The sequence below is a fragment of the Anomaloglossus baeobatrachus genome, chromosome 2 (genome assembly GCF_048569485.1).
Source record: "Anomaloglossus baeobatrachus isolate aAnoBae1 chromosome 2, aAnoBae1.hap1, whole genome shotgun sequence".
In the NCBI taxonomy this organism is placed as follows: Eukaryota; Metazoa; Chordata; class Amphibia; order Anura; family Aromobatidae; genus Anomaloglossus; species Anomaloglossus baeobatrachus.
The window spans coordinates 19,230,282-19,253,519 of NC_134354.1; the positions used below are offsets into that span (position 1 = coordinate 19,230,282).

General features: G+C 45.2%; 1 protein-coding gene across 1 annotated transcript in view; it reads right to left on the reverse strand.

Moving 5' to 3' along the window:
• IGSF11 (immunoglobulin superfamily member 11) overlaps positions 1 to 23,238 on the reverse strand; it is a 343,387-nt gene that overhangs the window by 282,927 nt on the left and 37,222 nt on the right. The gene's annotated exons all lie outside the window — the stretch shown is intronic.

Here is a 23,238-nt window from a genome sequence, read left to right on the forward strand (position 1 = left end):
GGGTATATTATAGATCAGGTGATCAGTTGGGTATATTATAGATCAGGTGATCAGTTGGGTATATTATAGATCAGGAGATCAGTTGGGTATATTATAGATCAGGTGATCAGTTGGGTATATTATAGATCAGGAGATCAGTTGGGTATATTATAGATCAGGAGATCAGTTGGGTATATTATAGATCAGGAGATCAGTTGGGTATATTACAGATCAGGTGATCAGTTGGGTATATTATAGATCAGGTGATCAGTTGGGTATATTATAGATCAGGAGATCAGTTGGGTATATTATAGATCAGGAGATCAGTTGGGTATATTATAGATCAGGAGATCAGTTGGGTATATTATAGATCAGGAGATCAGTTGGGTATATTATAGATCAGGTGATCAGTTGGGTATATTATTGATCAGGTGATCAGTTGGGTATATTATAGATCAGGTGATCAGTTGAGTATATTATAGATCAGGTGATCAGTTGGGGATATTACAGATCAGGAGATCAGTTGGGTATATTATAGATCAGGTGATCAGTTGGGTATATTACAGATCAGGAGATCAGTTGGGTATATTATAGATCAGGTGATCAGTTGGGTATATTATAGATCAGGAGATCAGTTGGGTATATTATAGATCAGGTGATCAGTTGGGTATATTATAGATCAGGAGATCAGTTGGGTATATTATAGATCAGGTGATCAGTTGGGTATATTACAGATCAGGTGATCAGTTGGGTATATTACAGATCAGGTGATCAGTTGGGTATATTATTTATCAGGTGATCAGTTGGGTATATTATTTATCAGGTGATCAGTTGGGTATATTACAGATCAGGAGATCAGTTGGGTATATTATAGATCAGGAGATCAGTTGGGTATATTATAGATCAGGTGATCAGTTGGGTATATTACAGATCAGGTGATCAGTTGGGTATATTATTGATCAGGTGATCAGTTGGGTATATTATAGAGCAGGTGATCAGTTGGGTATATTATAGATCAGGAGATCAGTTGGGTATATTACAGATCAGGAGATCAGTTGGGTATATTACAGATCAGGAGATCAGTTGGGTATATTACAGATCAGGAGATCAGTTGGGTATATTATAGATCAGGTGATCAGTTGGGTATATTATAGATCAGGAGATCAGTTGGGTATATTATAGAATAGGTGATCAGTTGGGTATATTATAGATCAGGTGATCAGTTGGGTATATTATAGATCAGGAGATCAGTTGGGTATATTATAGATCAGGAGATCAGTTGGGTATATTATAGATCAGGTGATAAGTTGGGTATATTATAGATCAGGTGATCAGTTGGGTATATTATAGATCAGGAGATCAGTTGGGTATATTATAGATCAGGTGATCAGTTGGGTATATTACAGATCAGGAGATCAGTTGGGTATATTACAGATCAGGTGATCAGTTGGGTATATTATAGATCAGGAGATCAGTTGGGTATATTATAGATCAAAAGATCAGTTGGGTATATTATAGATCAGGAGATCAGTTGGGTATATTATAGATCAAAAGATCAGTTGGGTATATTATAGATCAGGAGATCAGTTGGGTATATTATCGATCAGGTGATCAGTTGGGTATATTATAGATCAGGAGATCAGTTGGGTATATTATAGATCAGGAGATCAGTTGGGTATATTACAGATCAGGAGATCAGTTGGGCATATTATAGATCAGGAGATCAGTTGGGTATATTATAGATCAGGTGATCAGTTGGGTATATTATAGATCAGGTGATCAGTTGGGTATATTATAGATCAGGAGATCAGTTGGGTATATTACAGATCAGGAGATCAGTTGGGTATATTACAGATCAGGAGATCAGTTGGGTATATTATAGATCAGGTGATCAGTTGGGTATATTATAGATCAGGTGATCAGTTGGGTATATTATAGATCAGGTGATCAGTTGGGTATATTATAGATCAGGTGATCAGTTGGGTATATTATAGATCAGGTGATCAGTTGGGTATATTATAGATCAGGAGATCAGTTGGGTATATTACAGATCAGGAGATCAGTTGGGTATATTACAGATCAGGAGATCAGTTGGGTATATTATAGATCAGGTGATCAGTTGGGTATATTATAGATCAGGTGATCAGTTGGGTATATTATAGATCAGGTGATCAGTTGGGTATATTATAGATCAGGAGATCAGTTGGGTATATTATAGATCAGGTGATCAGTTGGGTATATTACAGATCAGGAGATCAGTTGGGTATATTACAGATCAGGTGATCAGTTGGGTATATTATAGATCAGGAGATCAGTTGGGTATATTATAGATCAAAAGATCAGTTGGGTATATTATAGATCAGGAGATCAGTTGGGTATATTATAGATCAAAAGATCAGTTGGGTATATTATAGATCAGGAGATCAGTTGGGTATATTATCGATCAGGTGATCAATTGGGTATATTATAGATCAGGAGATCAGTTGGGTATATTATAGATCAGGAGATCAGTTGGGTATATTATAGATCAGGAGATCAGTTGGGTATATTATAGATCAGGAGATCAGTTGGGTATATTACAGATCAGGAGATCAGTTGGGTATATTACAGATCAGGAGATCAGTTGGGTATATTATAGATCAGGTGATCAGTTGGGTATATTATAGATCAGGTGATCAGTTGGGTATATTATAGATCAGGAGATCAGTTGGGTATATTATAGATCAGGTGATCAGTTGGGTATATTATAGATCAGGTGATCAGTTGGGTATATTATAGATCAGGTGATCAGTTGGGTATATTATAGATCAGGTGATCAGTTGGGTATATTATAGATCAGGAGATCAGTTGGGTATATTATAGATCAGGTGATCAGTTGGGTATATTATTGATCAGGTGATCAGTTGGGTATATTATAGATCAGGTGATCAGTTGGGTATATTACAGATCAGGAGATCAGTTGGGTATATTACAGATCAGGAGATCAGTTGGGTATATTACAGATCAGGAGATCAGTTGGGTATATTATAGATCAGGTGATCAGTTGGGTATATTATAGATCAGGAGATCAGTTGGGTATATTATAGATCAGGAGATCAGTTGGGTATATTATAGATCAAAAGATCAGTTGGGTATATTATAGATCAGGAGATCAGTTGGGTATATTATAGATCAGGAGATCAGTTGGGTATATTATAGATCAAAAGATCAGTTGGGTATATTACAGATCAGGAGATCAGTTGGGTATATTATAGATCAGGAGATCAGTTGGGTATATTATAGATCAGGAGATCAGTTGGGTATATTACAGATCAGGAGATCAGTTGGGTATATTATAGATCAGGTGATCAGTTGGGTATATTATAGATCAGGTGATCAGTTGGGTATATTATAGATCAGGTGATCAGTTGGGTATATTACAGATCAGGAGATCAGTTGGGTATATTACAGATCAGGAGATCAGTTGGGTATATTATAGATCAGGAGATCAGTTGGGTATATTATAGATCAGGTGATCAGTTGGGTATATTATAGATCAGGAGATCAGTTGGGTATATTATAGATCAGGTGATCAGTTGGGTATATTATAGATCAGGAGATCAGTTGGGTATATTATAGATCAGGTGATCAGTTGGGTATATTATAGATCAGGTGATCAGTTGGGTATATTATAGATCAGGAGATCAGTTGGGTATATTATAGATCAGGTGATCAGTTGGGTATATTATAGATCAGGAGATCAGTTGGGTATATTATAGATCAGGTGATCAGTTGGGTATATTATAGATCAGGAGATCAGTTGGGTATATTATAGATCAGGTGATCAGTTGGGTATATTATAGATCAGGAGATCAGTTGGGTATATTATAGAATAGGTGATCAGTTGGGTATATTATAGATCAGGAGATCAGTTGGGTATATTATAGAATAGGTGATCAGTTGGGTATATTATAGATCAGGTGATCAGTTGGGTATATTATAGATCAGGTGATCAGTTGGGTATATTATAGATCAGGAGATCAGTTGGGTATATTACAGATCAGGAGATCAGTTGGGTATATTATAGATCAGGAGATCAGTTGGGTATATTATAGATCAGGTGATCAGTTGGGTATATTATAGATCAGGAGATCAGTTGGGTATATTATAGATCAGGTGATCAGTTGGGTATATTATAGATCAGGAGATCAGTTGGGTATATTACAGATCAGGTGATCAGTTGGGTATATTACAGATCAGGAGATCAGTTGGGTATATTATAGATCAGGAGATCAGTTGGGTATATTATAGATCAGGTGATCAGTTGGGTATATTATAGATCAGGAGATCAGTTGGGTATATTATAGATCAGGAGATCAGTTGGGTATATTACAGATCAGGTGATCAGTTGGGTATATTATAGAATAGGTGATCAGTTGGGTATATTATAGATCAGGAGATCAGTTGGGTATATTATAGATCAGGAGATCAGTTGGGTATATTATAGATCAGGTGATCAGTTGGGTATATTATAGATCAGGAGATCAGTTGGGTATATTATAGAATAGGTGATCAGTTGGGTATATTATAGATCAGGTGATCAGTTGGGTATATTATAGATCAGGAGATCAGTTGGGTATATTATAGATCAGGTGATCAGTTGGGTATATTATAGATCAGGTGATCAGTTGGGTATATTATAGATCAGGAGATCAGTTGGGTATATTATAGATCAGGTGATCAGTTGGGTATATTATAGATCAGGAGATCAGTTGGGTATATTATAGATCAGGTGATCAGTTGGGTATATTACAGATCAGGAGATCAGTTGGGTATATTATAGATCAGGTGATCAGTTGGGTATATTATAGATAATAATAATAATTTTATTCATTTATATAGTGCTTTATATACAATGGCAACACTGTCCCCATTGGGGCTCACAATCTAGGTTCCCTATGAGTAAGTTTTGTAGTGTGGGAGGAAACTGGAGAACCCGGAGGAAACCCACGCAAACACGGGGAGAACATACAAGCTCCCTGCAGATGTTGTCCTTAGTGGGACTAAAACCCAGGACCCCAGCGCTGCAAGACTGCAGTGCTAACCACTGAGCCGCCGCAAGACTGCAGTGCTAACCACTGAGCCACCACAAGACTACAGTGCTAACCACTGAGCCGCCGCAAGACTGCAGTGCTAACCACTGAGCCACCACAAGACTGCAGTGCTAACCACTGAGCCACCACAAGACTGCAGTGCTAACCACTGAGCCACCACAAGACTGCAGTGCTACCACTGAGCCACCACAAGACTGCAGTGCTAACCACTGAGCCACCACAAGACTGCAGTGCTAACCACTGAGCCACCACAAGACTGCAGTGCTAACCACTGAGCCACCACAAGACTGCAGTGCTACCACTGAGCCACCACAAGACTGCAGTGCTAACCACTGAGCCACCACAAGACTGCAGTGCTAACCACTGAGCCACCACAAGACTGCAGTGCTAACCACTGAGCCACCGTGCCGCCCATAGATGATTGGTCGTTTCTACTCTTGATCAGGAGATCAGTGTGAGATCTTACAGCTATTTCTCGCAGTCGTTTTCTTTCGCTTCTCGTCTCCTCTCACTCTCGTGTCCTCCAGAGCTGCGCTCTACGCAGGGGCGGCATTGTCGTGTGACTGGGCACGCACTGGGACCACCAGGCCTCGTTTCTGCCCGGCACAATCTGCGGCACAGCTGCCCCCGTGGTCTGGTAGCCATGCCTGCGCTGCCAGCTTCCTGCCACCCCTCCCCTGGCACGCACCCGGCAGCTGCGCTCATTTTGCTTGACTACTTCTGTTAACAGGTCAGAACTTCTTCATCATCAGTTCTCCGGGCCGGGTGCGCTCTGCAGCTCCGCACATGTGGCCGCTTAACCCTTTAGTAGCCGGGCAGGAGGCGGCGCTCTATCATTTATTTTTTATATTGATCGGGACAAAAAAAATATAATTAAGCAAATTTTCTCTGCAGCATGATCAGGGGGAGTGGGGTCATCCACCCCGAGCAGCACAAGCAGCACCCACCAGCTGCACACAAACACACACTTTTCAGAAAATCAACCAAAGCCCCAAATTCTTGGTTGTCGGATGTAGCAGTGCTGAGGTTGTCGGATGTAGCAGAGCTGAGGTTGTCGGATGTAGCAGAGCGGAGGTTGTCGGATGTGGCAGAGCTGAGGTTGTCGGATGTGGCAGAGCTGAGGTTGTCGGATGTAGCAGACCTAAGGTTGTCGGATGTGGCAGAGCTGAGGTTATCAGATGTAGCAGTGCTGAGGTTGTCAGATGTGGCAGAGCTGAGGTTGTCGGATGTGGCAGAGCTGAGGTTGTCGGATGTGGCAGAGCTGAGGTTGTCGGATGTGGCAGAGCTGAGGTTGTCGGATGTAGCAGTGCTGAGGTTGTCGGATGTGGCAGAGTTGAGGTTATCGGATGTAGCAGTGCTGAGGTTATCGGATGTGGCAGAGCTGAGGTTGTCGGATGTAGCAGACCTAAGGTTGTTGGATGTGGCAGAGTTGAGGTTATCGGATGTAGCAGAGCTGAGGTTGTCGGATGTGGCAGAGCTGAGGTTGTCGGATGTGGCAGAGCTGAGGTTGTCGGATGTGGCAGAGCTGAGGTTGTCGGATGTGGCAGAGCTGAGGTTGTCGGATGTGGCAGAGCTGAGGTTGTCGGATGTATCCAGCTGATCGGATGTAGCAGTGATGGGTGGTATCAGAGCTGAGTTTGTCATATCTGGCAGGATTCAGCTCATCAGTTGTAGCTGTGTTTGACTAGAGCTTGTGAAATGTAGCAGTGATGAGTTTGTCAGATGTAGCAGTGCTGAGTATGTCATCAGATGGATACAGAAACCTGTGATTTACATAGGACTGCAGCTAAATAAAATGCCTTAAAATAACCCCGAGATTTTTGCAGGTGTGACCCGGAGTAGAAGAACGAGTTAAATGACAAACTCGTCTCTGTGATGTGTAATCGCTTACCTGCGCCGTCATCCTGAGAGAGTCCCTCGTAAACATGAGGTGATTTATTCGGCGCGCTCCTGCGTCTCCGCTCATCCCCTGTGTCCCATCCGTAATATTCACTGTGCGGGGAGGACGCCGCTATATTCCGGATTCCCCATAATTGGTGTCGGAGGATGTATTACTCCGGGTGAGGCCGGTCCTCCGCGGGCGCCTCGTTACGGGCTCGTAGGGCCGCTAAATGCCTGTCACATAAATGACCGCGCAGCTCGGATACTTCACAATTATCCTCCGTTATTTTACTGCTTTCTTACAGATGTAGCAGAGCTGAAGCTGCGCTTCTCCGTATTGCTGTGTGAGGTCTGAGAACTTAGTGGGTTTAGCTGCAGTCCCATGTAAAACTGCAGACAGATAATATGGCGCAAAGTCTGACACTGACTCAGCTCTGCTACTTGCGACATATTAACTCCATTCACATGGACGAAAGTCATTTCCACGAGCAGAAAAGTCTGCGTAAACCGAGATAAACTCCGCTCTGCTACATCAGATAAACTCCGCTCTGCTACATCAGATAAACTCTGCTCTGCTACATCAGATAAACTCAGCTTTGCTACATCAGATAAACTCAGCTTTGCTACATCAGATAAACTCCGCTCTGCTACATCAGATAAACTCCGCTCTGCTACATCAGATAAACTCTGCTCTACTACATCAGATAAACTCCGCTCTGCTACATCAGATAAACTCCGCTCTGCTACATCAGATAAACTCCGCTCTGCTACATCAGATAAACTCTGCTCTGCTACATCAGATAAACTCCGCTCTGCTACATCAGATAAACTCTGCTCTGCTACATCAGATAAACTCCGCTCTACTACATCAGATAAACTCCGCTCTGCTACATCAGACAAACTCCGCTCTGCTACATCAGATAAACTCCGCTCTGCTACATCAGATAAACTCCGCTCTGCTACATCAGACAAACTCCGCTCTGCTACATCAGATAAACTCCGCTCTGCTACATCAGATAAACTCCGCTCTGCTACATCAGATAAACTCCGCTCTAGACCATGTATCTCACACTTTGCTTGCATGTGACACACCTCCTAAGTATTACAAACCCAGCTCTGCTACATCTGATACACTTGGGCTGAGTGTATCTCACTCACTTTATTCTGTGTTATTTTCCATTTTGTGTAGGACAAATTCTGCTCCGCTGCACCTGAAAATCCTGGCTCTGCTACAACTGAAAATGTGCATCTGATTTACTACCTCTGCTGTCTCTGACACACTAGGCCCGGCCGCCTGCTGCTGCGTCTGACACACTCATCTCTGTACAGCTGACACACCCAGACCCACTGGATCTGATACATTCAGCTCTGCTACATCTAAGGCCTCTTTCACACGTTCGTGAAAAACCACGCACGTTTTTCACGGACGTGTCAGCGGTGCGTTTTGCCCTCCATGACCCGTGTTTATGGGCTACGTGTGTGCTATCCGTGATAACACACGGAGAACGGACACTTTCTGCTCACCTGTCCCTGGCGTCGCTGTCCGTGGTGCTGATCTTCGGTCTCCGGTCCTGCCGACTCCCCGCTGCTGCTGCTTCCGGCCACAGTGAAGTGAATATGCAATGAGCATAATGAGCGGCGGTCGGCAGCAAGTGACAGCAGCGGCAGAGACAGGAGGGCTGGAGAAGGGGAGTAAAGATTTGGGGTTTTTTTCACACAGACACATGTCTTCTCTCCGGTGCGTGTCACATGGAACACATCCGTGTGGTCCGTGTGCCTTACATGTGACACATTTGCAGTGCGGAGAGAAAACGGACATGTAGGCGTGAGAGTTAATCGCAAGTGTGACTCCAGCCTTATACACTCAGCTCTGCTACATCTGACATGCTGAACTCTGCTGCATCTGACACGCTCAGCTCTGCTACATCTGACATGCTGAACTCTACTGCATCTGACACGCTCAGCTCTGCTACATCTGACACGCTCAGCTCTGCTACATCTGACATGCTGAACTCTACTGCATCTGACACGCTCAGCTCTGCTACATCTGACACGCTCAGCTCTGCTACATCTGACATGCTGAACTCTACTGCATCTGACACACTCAGCTCTGCTACATCTGACATGCTGAACTCTGCTGCATCTGACACGCTCAGCACTGCTACATCTGACATGCTGAACTCTACTGCATCTGACACGCTCAGCTCTGCTACATCTGACACGCTCAGCTCTGCTACATCTGACATGCTGAACTCTATTGCATCTGACACGCTCAGCTCTGCTACATCTGACATGGTGAACTCTACTGCATCTGATACGCTGAACTCTACTGCATCTGACACACTCAGCTCTGCTACATCTGACACGCTCAGCTCTGCTACATCTGACACGCTCAGCTCTGCTACATCTGACATGCTGAACTCTACTGCATCTGACACGCTCAGCTCTGCTACATCTGACATGCTGAACTCTACTGCATCTGACACGCTCAGCTCTGCTACATCTGACATGCTGAACTCTACTGCATCTGACACGCTCAGCTCTGCTACATCTGACATGCTGAACTCTACTGCATCTGATACGCTGAACTCTACTGCATCTGACACACTCAGCTCTGCTACATCTGACACGCTCAGCTCTGCTACATCTGACACGCTCAGCTCTGCTACATCTGACATGCTGAACTCTGCTGCATCTGACACGCTCAGCCCTGCTACATCTGACATGCTGAACTCTACTGCATATGACACACTCAGCTCTGCTACATCTGACATGCTGAACTCTACTGCATCTGACACGCTCAGCTCTGCTACATCTGACATGCTGAACTCTACTGCATATGACACACTCAGCTCTGCTACATCTGACATGCTGAACTCTACCGCATCTGACACGCTCAGCTCTGCTACATCTGACATGCTGAACTCCACTGCATATGACACACTCAGCTCTGCTACATCTGACATGCTGAACTCTACCGCATCTGACACACTCAGCTCTGCTACATCTGACATGCTGAACTCTACCGCATCTGACACACTCAGCTCTGCTACATCTGACATGCTGAACTCTACTGCATCTGACACGCTCAGCTCTGCTACATCTGACATGCTGAACTCTACTGCATATGACACACTCAGCTCTGCTACATCTGACATGCTGAACTCTACCGCATCTGACACGCTCAGCTCTGCTACATCTGACATGCTGAACTCCACTGCATATGACACACTCAGCTCTGCTACATCTGACATGCTGAACTCTACCGCATCTGACACACTCAGCTCTGCTACATCTGACATGCTGAACTCTACTGCATCTGACACGCTGAACTCTACTGCATCTGACACACTCAGCTCTGCTACATCTGACATGCTGAACTCTACTGCATCTGACACGCTCAGCTCTGCTACATCTGACATGCTGAACTCTGCTGCATCTGACACGCTCAGCTCTGCTACATCTGACATGCTGAACTCTACTGCATATGACACGCTCAGTCTCACTTTATCTGACACATTCAGCCCCGATGCATTTGTCACACTCAACCCTGCTATCTCTGACACTCAACTCTGCTGCCTCTTGACAACCTCAGCTCTTCTACCTTTAACAAACTCAGCTCTGCTACATCTGGCATGCTGAGCTCTCCAGCAATTGGCACACTCAGCTCAGGTATATTTGAAACACTCAGCACTGCTACATCTAACAACCTCAGCTCTCCTACATTTCACAAACTCAGCTCTGCTACATCTCACAAACTAAGCCTGCTGCACTGAAAAACTCAGCACTGCTGCCTCTGACTCACTGAAAGTCGTTTTTGCTGCCTCTGACGCCCTCTGGCCTTTTACCTCTGACACACTCAGCTCTACTACATCCAGCACACTCGGCTCTGCTGCCTCTGACAATCTCACCAGTTTTTCATTAGTTGTTATAATATTTTATTGTTTTTTTCAAGCCCTGTCTTTATAGCCGGGAGGTTTGGGGGTGCACAGAGTCTCCCCAGGTGCCCTCCGTGCCCACATGCCGGTGTCATCTGTTCAGCCAGCTTGTTGTACGTTACCGCTTAGTAATGCGGCATCACATGAACCGCTGCCAACCGACCGACGGGTAACGCCGCATCACATGAACCGCCGCCAACCGACCGACGGGTAACGCCGCATCACATGAACCGCTGCCAAAAGACCGACGGGTAACGCCACATCACATGAACCGCTGCCAACCGACCGACGAGTAACGCCGCATCACATGAACCGCTGCCAACAGACCGACGGGTAACGCCGCATCACATGAACCGCCGCCAACCGACCGACGGGTAACACCGCATTACATGAACCGCCGCCAACCGACCGACGAGTAACGCCGCATCACATGAACCGCTGCCAACAGACCGACGGGTAACGCCGCATCACATGAACCGCTGCCAACCGACCGACGGGTAACGCCGCATCACATGAACCGCTGCCAGCAGACCGACGGGTAACGCCGCATCACATGAACCGCCGCCAACCGACCGACGGGTAACGCCGCATCACATGAACCGCTGCCAAAAGACCGATGGGTAACGCCGCATCACATGAACCGCTGCCAACCGACCGACGGGTAACGCCGCATCACATGAACCGCCGCCAACCAACGGGTAACGCCGCATCACATGAACCGCTGCCAACAGACCGACGGGTAACGCCGCATCACATGAACCGCTGCCAACCGACCGACGGGTAATGCCGCATCACTTGAACCGCTGCCAACCGACCGACGGGTAACGCCGCATCACATGAACCGCTGCCAACCGACCGACGGGTAATGCCGCATCACATGAACCGCCGCCAACCGACCGACAGGTAACGCCGCATCACATGAACAGCCGCCAATCAACGGGTAACGCCGCATCACATGAACAGCCGCCAATCAACGGGTAACGCTGCATCACATGAACGGCTGCCAACCGACCGACGGGTAACGCCGCATTCCGAGGAGGCGGAAGATGAGAAAGGGCAGAAAACAATCATTGAGGTTCCAGTGTCAGCACAATATATAATATACCCAACTGATCACCTGATCTATAATATACCCAACTGATCACCTGATCGATAATATACCCAACTGATCTCCTGATCGATAATATACCCAATTGATCTGCTGATCTGTAATATACCGAACTGATCTGCCGATCGATAATATGCCCAACTAATGACCTCAACTATAATATACCCAATTGATCTCCTGATCGATAATATACACGACTAGTCACCTGATCTATAAAGCACAAAACTGATCGTCTGATCAAGACCCAAGTAATCATCTGATCGATGATATACCTAAGTGATCAACTGATCAATATTATACTCAACTGATCCCCTCATGGATAATTTACTCAATGAATCATCTGATTTATTATATATCCAACTGGTCAAATGATCAATAATATACCAAACGGATCAAATTATTACTAAAGAACCAAACTGATCGCCTGATCGAAAATATGTCCAATTGATCAATAACATACCCAACTGTTAACATGAAATACGACTGGTCACTGGATCAATAGCAAACCCAATAATATAACCGACTGATCACCTGATTGATAATACACTCAACTGGTCTTTTGATGGATAATGTATTCAGCTAATCACCTGATGGAAAGTGCACCCAACTGATATCCTGATCAATATATACCCAACTGATATCCTGATCAATATATACCCAACTGATATCCTGATCAATATATACCCAACTGATATCCTGATCAATATATACCCAACTGATGTCCTGATCAATATATACCCAACTGATGTCCTGATCAATATATACCCAACTGATATCCTGATCAATATATACCCAACTGATATCCTGATCAATATATACCCAACTGATATCCTGATCAATATATACCCAACTGATATCCTGATCAATATATACCCAACTGATATCCTGATCAATATATACCCATCTGATATCCTGATCAATATATACCCAACCGATATCCTGATCAATATATACCCAACTGATATCCTGATCAATATATATACCCAACCGATATCCTGATCAATATATACCCAACTGATATCCTGATCAATATATACCCAACCGATATCCTGATCAATATATACCCAACTGATATCCTGATCAATATATACCCAACTGATATCCTGATCAATATATACCCAACTGATGTCCTGATCAATATATACCCAACCGATATCCTGATCAATATATACCCAACCGATATCCTGATCAATATATACCCAACTGATATCCTGATCAATATATACCCAACTGATGTCCTGATCAATATATACCCAACTGATGTCCTGATCAATATATACCCAACTGATATCCTGATCAATATATACCCAACTGATATCCTGATCAATATATACCCAACTGATATCCTGATCAATATATACCCAACTGATATCCTGATCAATATATACCCAACTGATCGCTTGATCGAAATATACCCAAAAGATTTTCTGATCGAAATATACCCAACTGATCAATAGTGATAGTGACGCTTTGCCCAATTATTGCTTCAGCTCATCTCATACTTCTTACACGAGTCAAGGTGTTCATCAAATCACTGCCATGTCCGACCTGGCCAATCTGTCCCATCAGTGTCCTGGCCGGTCGGTCCCATCGGTCTCCTGGCCGGTCGGTCCCATCGGTCTCCTGGCCGGTCGGTCCCATCGGTCTCCTGGCCGGTCGGTCCCATCGGTCTCCTGGCCGGTCGGTCCCATCGGTCTCCTGGCCGGTCGGTCCCATCGGTCTCCTGGCCGGTCGGTCCCATCGGTCTCCTGGCCGGTCGGTCCCATCGGTCTCCTGGCCGGTCGGTCCCATCGGTCTCCTGGCCGGTCGGTCCCATCGGTCTCCTGGCCGGTCTGTTCCACCAGTCTCCTGGTCGGTCTGTCCCTCCAGTTTCCTGGCCAGGGTGTCAAACGTCAAACCGGCCTCCTGACCGATGTGTCCTACCGGTCTCCTGACCGATGTGTCTGACCGGTCTCCTGACCGATGTGTCCGACCGGTCTCCTGACCGATGTGTCCGACCGGTCTCCTGACCGATGTGTCCGACCGGTCTCCTGACCGATGTGTCCGACCGGTCTCCTGACCGATGTGTCCGACCGGTCTCCTGACCGATGTGTCCGACCGGTCTCCTGACCGATGTGTCTTCTGACTGATGTGTCCGACCGGTCTACTGACCGATGTGTCCGACCGGTCTCCTGACTGATGTGTCCGACCGGTCTCCTGACCGATGTGTCCGACCGGTCTTCTGACCGATGTGTCCGACCGGTCTTCTGACCGATGTGTCTTCTGACTGATGTGTCCGACCGGTCTACTGACTGATGTGTCTTCTGACTGATGTGTCCGACCGGTCTCCTGACCGATGTGTCCGACCGGTCTTCTGACCGATGTGTTTTCTGAATGATGTGTCCGACCGGTCTCCTGACCGATGTGTCTTCTGACTGATGTGTCCGACCGGTCTCCTGACCGATGTGTCCGACCGGTCTTCTGACCGATGTGTCCGACCGGTCTTCTGACCGATGTGTCTTCTGACTGATGTGTCCGACCGGTCTTGTAGCTGAAGATTTGATCTCCTGTTCTACCGAGTGATCATGTGTCAGACTAATCTCTGAACTGATCTTCTCCACCGACCAACAGCCCCGGCACAATTAATCTCTAAGCTCCAAATAAGAGGAAAAAAGTAAAAGACTTGAAAATTCCTCCTATTTTAAACATATTAAGTCTGGTAAACCGCGGCTCCTGCGAGCGCCTTCAGCATCTATGGAAGCCTGACCTAAAGGCATCAGAGAAAACGAGTCCCAGACAACCACGAGTCCAGCCCCAGTGTCTGTGCATCAATCCTGCGGCAGCATTGTGTATATGAAAGAAGAATATTCTAACAGATTGTCTTGATATTTCTCCTGATTGAATTGCAATCGCCCCGGGGAGACATCTATTCACCGCTGCGCAGATGACCACGAGGCAGAGCGCGCCTAAGAGAGCCGGGACTAATTCACATTCAATTAAACACAGAAGCAATCACTTTTCTTGCACTTTGTCTTTCGGGACATCAACAATTAACTCTGCAAAAGTAAATTATTAGAAACAGAACAAAATTCTGAAATGCAGCCTATCCATTCACTAGAGAGCAGTGACATCCCTGAGTATGCAGCCTATCCATTCACTAGAGAGCGGTGACATCACTGAGGATGCAGCCTATCCATTCACTAGAGAGCAGTGACATCACTGATAATGCAGCCTATCCATTCACTAGGGAGAGGTGACATCACTGAGAATGCAGCCTATCCATTCACTAGAGAGCGGTGACATCACTGAGGATGCAGCCTATCCATTCACTAGAGAGCGGTGACATCACTGAGAATGCAGCCTATCCATTCACTAGAGAGCAGTGACATCACTGAGAATGCAGCCTATCCATTCACTAGAGAGCGGTGACATCACTGAGGATGCAGCCTATCCATTCACTAGAGAGCGGTGACATCACTGAGGATGCAGCCTATCCATTCACTAGAGAGCGGTGACATCACTGAGGATGCAGCCTATCCATTCACTAGAGAGCGGTGACATCACTGAGGATGCAGCCTATCCATTCACTAGAGAGCGGTGACATCACTGAGAATGCAGCCTATCCATTCACTAGAGAGCGGTGACATCACTGAGAATGCAGCCTATCCATTCACTAGAGAGCGGTGACATCACTGAGGATGCAGCCTATCCATTCACTAGAGAGCAGTGACATCACTGATAATGCAGCCTATCCATTCACTAGGGAGAGGTGACATCACTGAGAATGCAGCCTATCCATTCACTAGAGAGCGGTGACATCACTGAGGATGCAGCCTATCCATTCACTAGAGAGCGGTGACATCACTGAGAATGCAGCCTATCCATTCACTAGAGAGCGGTGACATCACTGAGAATGCAGCCTATCCATTCACTAGAGAGCGGTGACATCACTGAGGATGCAGTCTATCCATTCACTAGAGAGCGGTGACATCACTGAGGATGCAGCCTATCCATTCACTAGAGAGCAGTGACATCACTGATAATGCAGCCTATCCATTCACTAGGGAGAGGTGACATCACTGAGAATGCAGCCTATCCATTCACTAGAGAGCGGTGACATCACTGAGGATGCAGTCTATCCATTCACTAGAGAGCAGTGACATCACTGAGAATGCAGCCTATCCATTCACTAGAGAGCGGTGACATCACTGAGGATGCAGCCTATCCATTCACTAGAGAGCAGTGACATCAGTGATAATGCAGCCTATCCATTCACTAGGGAGAGGTGACATCACTGAGAATGCAGCCTATCCATTCACTAGAGAGCGGTGACATCACTGAGGATGCAGCCTATCCATTCACTAGAGAGCGGTGACATCACTGAGGATGCAGCCTATCCATTCACTAGAGAGCAGTGACATCACTGATAATGCAGCCTATCCATTCACTAGGGAGAGGTGACATCACTGAGAATGCAGCCTATCCATTCACTAGAGAGCAGTGACATCACTGAGAATGCAGCCTATCCATTCACTAGAGAGCGGTGACATCACTGAGGATGCAGCCTATCCATTCACTAGAGAGCAGTGACATCACTGAGGATGCAGCCTATCCATTCACTAGAGAGCGGTGACATCACTGAGAATGCAGCCTATCCATTCACTAGAGAGCGGTGACATCACTGAGAATGCAGCCTATCCATTCACTAGAGAGCGGTGACATCACTGAGGATGCAGCCTATCCATTCACTAGAGAGCGGTGACATCACTGAGGATGCAGCCTATCCATTCACTAGAGAGCGGTGACATCACTGAGGATGCAGCCTATCCATTCACTAGAGAGCAGTGACATCACTGAGGATGCAGCCTATCTATTCACTAGAGAGCGGTGACATCACTGAGGATGCAGCCTATCCATTCACTAGAGAGCGGTGACATCACTGAGAATGCAGCCTATCCATTCACTAGAGAGCGGTGACATCACTGAGAATGCAGCCTATCCATTCACTAGAGAGCGGTGACATCACTGAGAATGCAGCCTATCCATTCACTAGAGAGCAGTGACATCACTGAGAATGCAGCCTATCCATTCACTAGAGAGCAGTAACATCACTGAGAATGCAGCCTATCCATTCACTAGAGAGCAGTAACATCACTGAGAATGCAGCCTATCCATTCACTAGAGAGCAGTGACATCACTGAGGATGCAGCCTATCTATTCACTAGAGAGCGGTGACATCACTGAGGATGCAGCCTATCCATTCACTAGAGAGCGGTGACATCACTGAGAATGCAGCCTATCCATTCACTAGAGAGCGGTGACATCACTGAGGATGCAGCCTATCCATTCACTAGAGAGCGGTGACATCACTGAGGATGCAGCCTATCTATTCACTAGAGAGCGGTGACATCATATTTTGGAAGCAGCTGTTGCTAAAATGGATGAATTATAAATAAAATCTTGTGTTTTTTTTCTTTAATTCCTTCTCTTGTGTGATCCAGCATCTGCACAGCACTGACAAAAGATTAATGATCTCTCCCCGACACAGCAGAGACAGCACGGCCATAGCAAGACCGAGACCTTACTCACAAGCTCACCAATACAGAAAGCAAACAAATAGAGAATGCAATTATATAGTTGTTCATATGAGGCAGTATTATAGTAGTTATATTCTTGTACATAGGGGGCAGTATTATAGTAGTTATATTCTTGTACATAGGGGGCAGTATTATAGTAGTTATATTCTTGTACATAGGGGGCAGTATTATAGTAGTTATATTCTTGTACATAGGAGCAGTATTATAGTAGTTATATTCTTGTACATAGGAGCAGTATTATAGTAGTTATATTCTTGTATATAGGGGCAGTATTATAGTAGTTATATTCTTGTACATAGAGGCAGTATTATAGTAGTTATATTCTTGTATATAGGGGCAGTATTATAGTAGTTATATTCTTGTACATAGGGAGCAGTATTATAGTAGTTATATTCTTGTACATAGGAGCAGTATTATAGTAGTTATATTCTTGTATATAGGGGCAGTATTATAGTAGTTATATTCTTGTGCATAGGAGCAGTATTATAGTAGTTATATTCTTGTACATAGGAGCAGTATTATAGTAGTTATATTCTTGTACATAGGAGCAGTATTATAGTAGTTATATTCTTCTGTATAGGGGCAGTATTATAGTAGTTATATTCTTCTGTATAGGGGCAGTATTATAGTAGTTGTATTCTTCTGTATAGGGGCGGTATTATAGTAGTTATATTCTTCTGTATAGGGGCGGTATTATAGAGGACAGACTATGGATATATCCCACTGCTGCCTGTTTGCAGATCACAGATTTCAGCCTTTTGTGGCACAGCACTGCTCTTCCCATTGTTATCTCTCCACTGATATGAAGATTAATAGACACTGTCGCGGTTTCCTAATATCCAGACATTATTCCTGTTCCGCGGCATGATGCTGTTTAATCAAACCTTTTGATCGCACCTTCCAGAAACATTGTCCCGGAGAACGACCAAACAAAGAAGGACCCCTTCGTGGCAGCGGATAACGATAGCGAGGTCTGATCCTCGTCCTTCTCTGTGGAATGAGATGTAAACAGGATATTATGTGGCGTCCGCGGGGCCTCGTGATTTCGAGGTGTTACATAAACCACAGTTCCTCGGCTAAATTGTTATTGTAATTATGTCTAAAGATTGGATTGCAATAATTATGGTCGGATTCCGTCCTCTTCTTGCTAATGGCGACTGTCCAGCTGCCGTCCAGCTGCCGTCCCTCGTCCACCTGCAGGAGAGGTTTTATTAGAAGCTGTTGGTCTTTTCTGCTGGGAGATGGTTTGCGAAACGCGTGCAAAAAAAAAAATATATATGTTGTGTATCCAAACAGGACGTTCTCTCCTCCGTATAATCGCCCCCTGCTAAATGCTTAATATCTTTGCAAGTTAAACCCATCGAGGTCCCCGAATGGGTCGTCATCGCCTTCCACCGGGAGAGAAGAGTTAACGCGAAGAGTCTCTAATTGTCGCGTAAACAGCCCAGCGATCTGAATAAAGCCTTTTAGGGCCTCGCGAAGCTGTGTTTGCAGGAGGCGCAGAGGACGGGAGACGGAAGAGTCGCCTCGAGGGCTGAGAAATGGTTTCTCCAGCTTTTTTTTTCGAGAAGATGGACTTACTATGGGAAGTTTGGAAGAAGCTTTACACCCAGAAGAGTAGTTGGCCGTAAACTTTACACAGTGACAATGACAAAGGTCGTGATACAAAATATCTGATTCTTTTAGGCATTGATGAAGGTGAAGAAGCTGTAGATTCCTCCTAAAGGAGCAGCCCAGTTGGTTTTATTGCCCATTAATTAAATAATTGCAATGATCCAACGCTACTGCCTTTTTGCAATGACCGCCCTCTACTAGTCAAAACTCATACTAGGATTCCCCCTGATGGTGGAGACGCTGGAGTCCGGATTACCCCTGATGGTGGAGATGCTGGAGTCCGGATTACCCATGATGGTGGAGATGCTGGAGTCCGGATTACCCCTGATGGTGGAGATGCTGGAGTCCGGATTACCCCTGATGGTGGAGATGCTGGAGTCCGGATTACCCCTGATGGTGGAGATGCTGGAGTCCGGATTACCCCTGATGGTGGAGATGCTGGAGTCTGTATTACCCATGATGGTGGAGATGCTGGAGTCCGGATTAGCCATGATGTTGGAGATGCTGGAGTCCAGATTACCCCTGATGGTGGAGATGCTGGAGTCGAGATAACCCCTGATGGTGGAGATGCTGGAGTCCGGATTACCCCTGATGGTGGAGACGCTGGAGTCCGGATTACCCATGATGGTGCGGATGCTGAAGTCTGGATTACCCATGTTGGTGGAGATGCTGGAGTCCGGATTACCCCTGATGCTGGAGACGCTGGAGTCCAGACTACCCCTGATGGTGGAGATGCTGTAGTCCAGATTATCCCTGATGGTGGAGATGCTGGTGTCCGGATTACCCCTGATGGTGGAGACACTGGAGTCTGGATTACCCCTGATGGTGGAGATGCTGGAGTCCAGATTACCCCTGATGGTGGAGATGCTGGAGTCCAGATTACCCCTGATGGTAGAGACACTGGAGTCTGGATTACCCCTGATGGTTGAGATGCTGGAGTCCAGATTATCCCTGATGGTGGAGATGTTGGAGTCCTATGACTCACTATTCTCCTGAACAGAACTAAACTCCTCCACCCCCTTCCCTAAAAGGAAGGGGCAGGAGTGTGATGGCAACACAGAAAGTGAAAAACCAAAACTCAGACAAACTAGATATTCACAGGAACAAACAAACAGTAAGAGTCTAAGGCGTAAAGCAAGAGAAGGAGGGCAGCAACAAATAAACAATAAGGGTCACTACCAAAACCGCTCACAGCAACAAAGTACTACAGCCACCAGTGAGTCTGGATCACAACACCTCTCCAGACCAGTATAGAGAAGCTATAGCATGCATTAATGGAATAGTCCAGCCAGCATATATAGGTATATAGGAGGGAAGCGAATGTGACTGGCTCCCCCATAGCATGTTATCAAAAGAGACTAAGAAGCAACCCAGCAGAGACTAATGGACGCACAGTCCAATTACTGATCTCTGGTTTTGCCAAATACTGCAATTTTTGTTAAAAACTGGGTTGCTTTTAGTTGCAGAGGTCCATGCATTGCCTTCTTTTATTTAGAAGAGCTTTGGAGGCTTATGATATGGGAAAATCTAGTTCTTTTTATTAGAAGGTATGTATACTATTGCAACAAACTTTTTCCAATGTCAGTAGATTGACACAATGTGACTGTAGGATAGCAAGGGACAGGAGGCTTCTAAACTCTCCCTCACGCTAGGCTATCCCTAACCTCCAGGTTACTCCTGATGGTGGAGATGCTGGAATGCTGGAGTCCTGTGACTGACTGTTTTCCTCAATAGAACTAAACTGCTTCCCCCCAGGTAAGGAAGGGGCAGGAGTGTAATGGCAACACAGATTAAGACAGACAGGAAAATAACAAAACTCAGACACACTGCAAACTCAGAGGAACAAACCGTAAGAGACTAAGGAGAAAAGCAAGAGAAATAAGGCAGCAAAAGCAAGAGAAGTAAGGCAGCAACAAATGGACAACCGTTTCCCCCACTTCCCAGGAAAAAAAGGGGCAGGAGTGTGATGGCAACACAGACAGGGAAAATCCAAAACGTAGACACATTGCAAACTTGCAGGAGCAAACAGTAAGAGACTAAGGAGAAAAGCAAGAGGAGGGCAGCAACAAAACAACAACAAGGGTTAACATTAAAACTGCTCACAGCAACACAGTACTACAACAACCATTGAGTCTAGATCACAACACCAGACCAGTATAGACTATCTATAGCTGGCGTTAAAGGAAGTGTCCAGCCAGTGTATATGGGAGGAAAGCGAATATGATTGATTCCCCCACAATATGTGATCAAACAAGTAGCCCAGCAGAGACTGGTGGATGCCCAGTCCAAATGCTGAGCTCTGGTCTTGTGAAATACTGCACATTTTGTTAAAAACTGTGTTGCTTTTAGTTGGATGCTTATGATCTCGGAAAATCTAGTTCTTTTTCTTTAGCGGATATGTATACTTTTGCAACCAACTTTCTTTCCAATGTGAGTACATGGCCAAAATGTGACTATAAGATAGCAAGGAACAGGAGGCTCCTATACTGTCCCTCACGCTAGGCTATCAATAACCTCCAGATTACTCCTGATGGTGGAAACGCCGGAGTCCTGTGCTCTACTATTCCCCTGAACAGAAGTAAACTGCTTCTCGCCACCCACAATGGGAAGGAAAGAGCAGGAGTGTGATGACAACACAGATAGGATAAAAAAAAACAAAAGTTAGGCACACTGCAAATTTACAGGAACAACCATAAACATTAGAAGAGTAAGGAGAAAAGCAAGAGAAGTAAGGCAGCAACAAAATGACAACAAGGGTTAACACCAAACCGCTGACAGCAACAAAATACTACAACCACGAGTAAGTTTGGAACACAACACCTCACTAGACCAGTATAGAGAAGCTATAGCTGGCATTAATGGAATAGTACAGCCAGCATATCTAGGAGGGCAGCAAATGTGACTGGCTTACTCACAGCATGTGATCAAAGGAGACTAACAAGCAGCCCAGCAGAGATTAACTCTTGCTATACTGCCGATGAATTACAAGTCTGTGGGTCGATGCCTGAGTCTGGTCATACTTTTTAGCACCATGATCAGTCTGGAGGTGGAGATTTATTTCTATTTCATCAAATAGAGGTGGAAAATCTGTTTATATTTGTGATGGTGGAATATAGGGGTTGTGTATCATGTTGTGTAGGTTCGTATTGTAGGTGTGCTGCTCTTTCCATTCTGTATTCCTTGTCCTGTTTGCAGGTTAATCACCCCCTGCCAGGCTTTTGTCCCTAAGTCTGGGGGAGGGGGCCTGGGATCCACCCAAACTCTCTGTTTACCTGGGAGATTGTTCAGTCTGTCAGAGAACTTTAAGAGACAAGGAAGAAGATTGATCCTCTGGGGGCGAAGCTGCAGCTACAGGCAGCACCCCAGAGAGCCGTTGAGATACCGCGATTTGGCTGTAAATGGACTGCTGGAGGATTGTGACTGAACCCAGGGACATTGATGCCATTACTGGATTATTTTACCCTCTGTGTGGTGGATTATTTTTATGAACCTTCTCCCATTACTGGACTATTTTACCCTTTGTGTGGTGGACTATTTTTATGAACCTTCTGCCTTTACTGGATTATTTTACCCTCTGTGTGGTGGATTATTTTTATGAACCTTCTGCCTTTACTGGACTATTTTACCCTCTGTGTGGTGGATTATTTTTCTGAACCTTCTGCCTTTACTGGATTATTTTACCCTGTGTGTGGTGGATTATTTTTATGAACTTTCTACCTTTACTGGATTATTTTACCCTGTGTGTGGTGGATTATTTTTCTGAACCTTCTGCCGTTACTGGATTATTTTACCCTCTGTGTGCTGGATTATTTTTATGAACCTTCTGCCTTTACTGGATTATTTTACCCTCTGTGGGGTGGATTAATTTTCTGAACCTTCTGCCTTTACTGGACTATTTTACCCTCTGTGTGATGGATTATTTTTATGAATCTTCTGCCTCTACTGGATTATTTTACCCTCTGTGTGGTGGATTATTTTTATGAATCTTCTGCCTTTACTGGATTATTTTACCCTCTGTGTGGTGGATTATTTTTATGAACCTTCTGCCT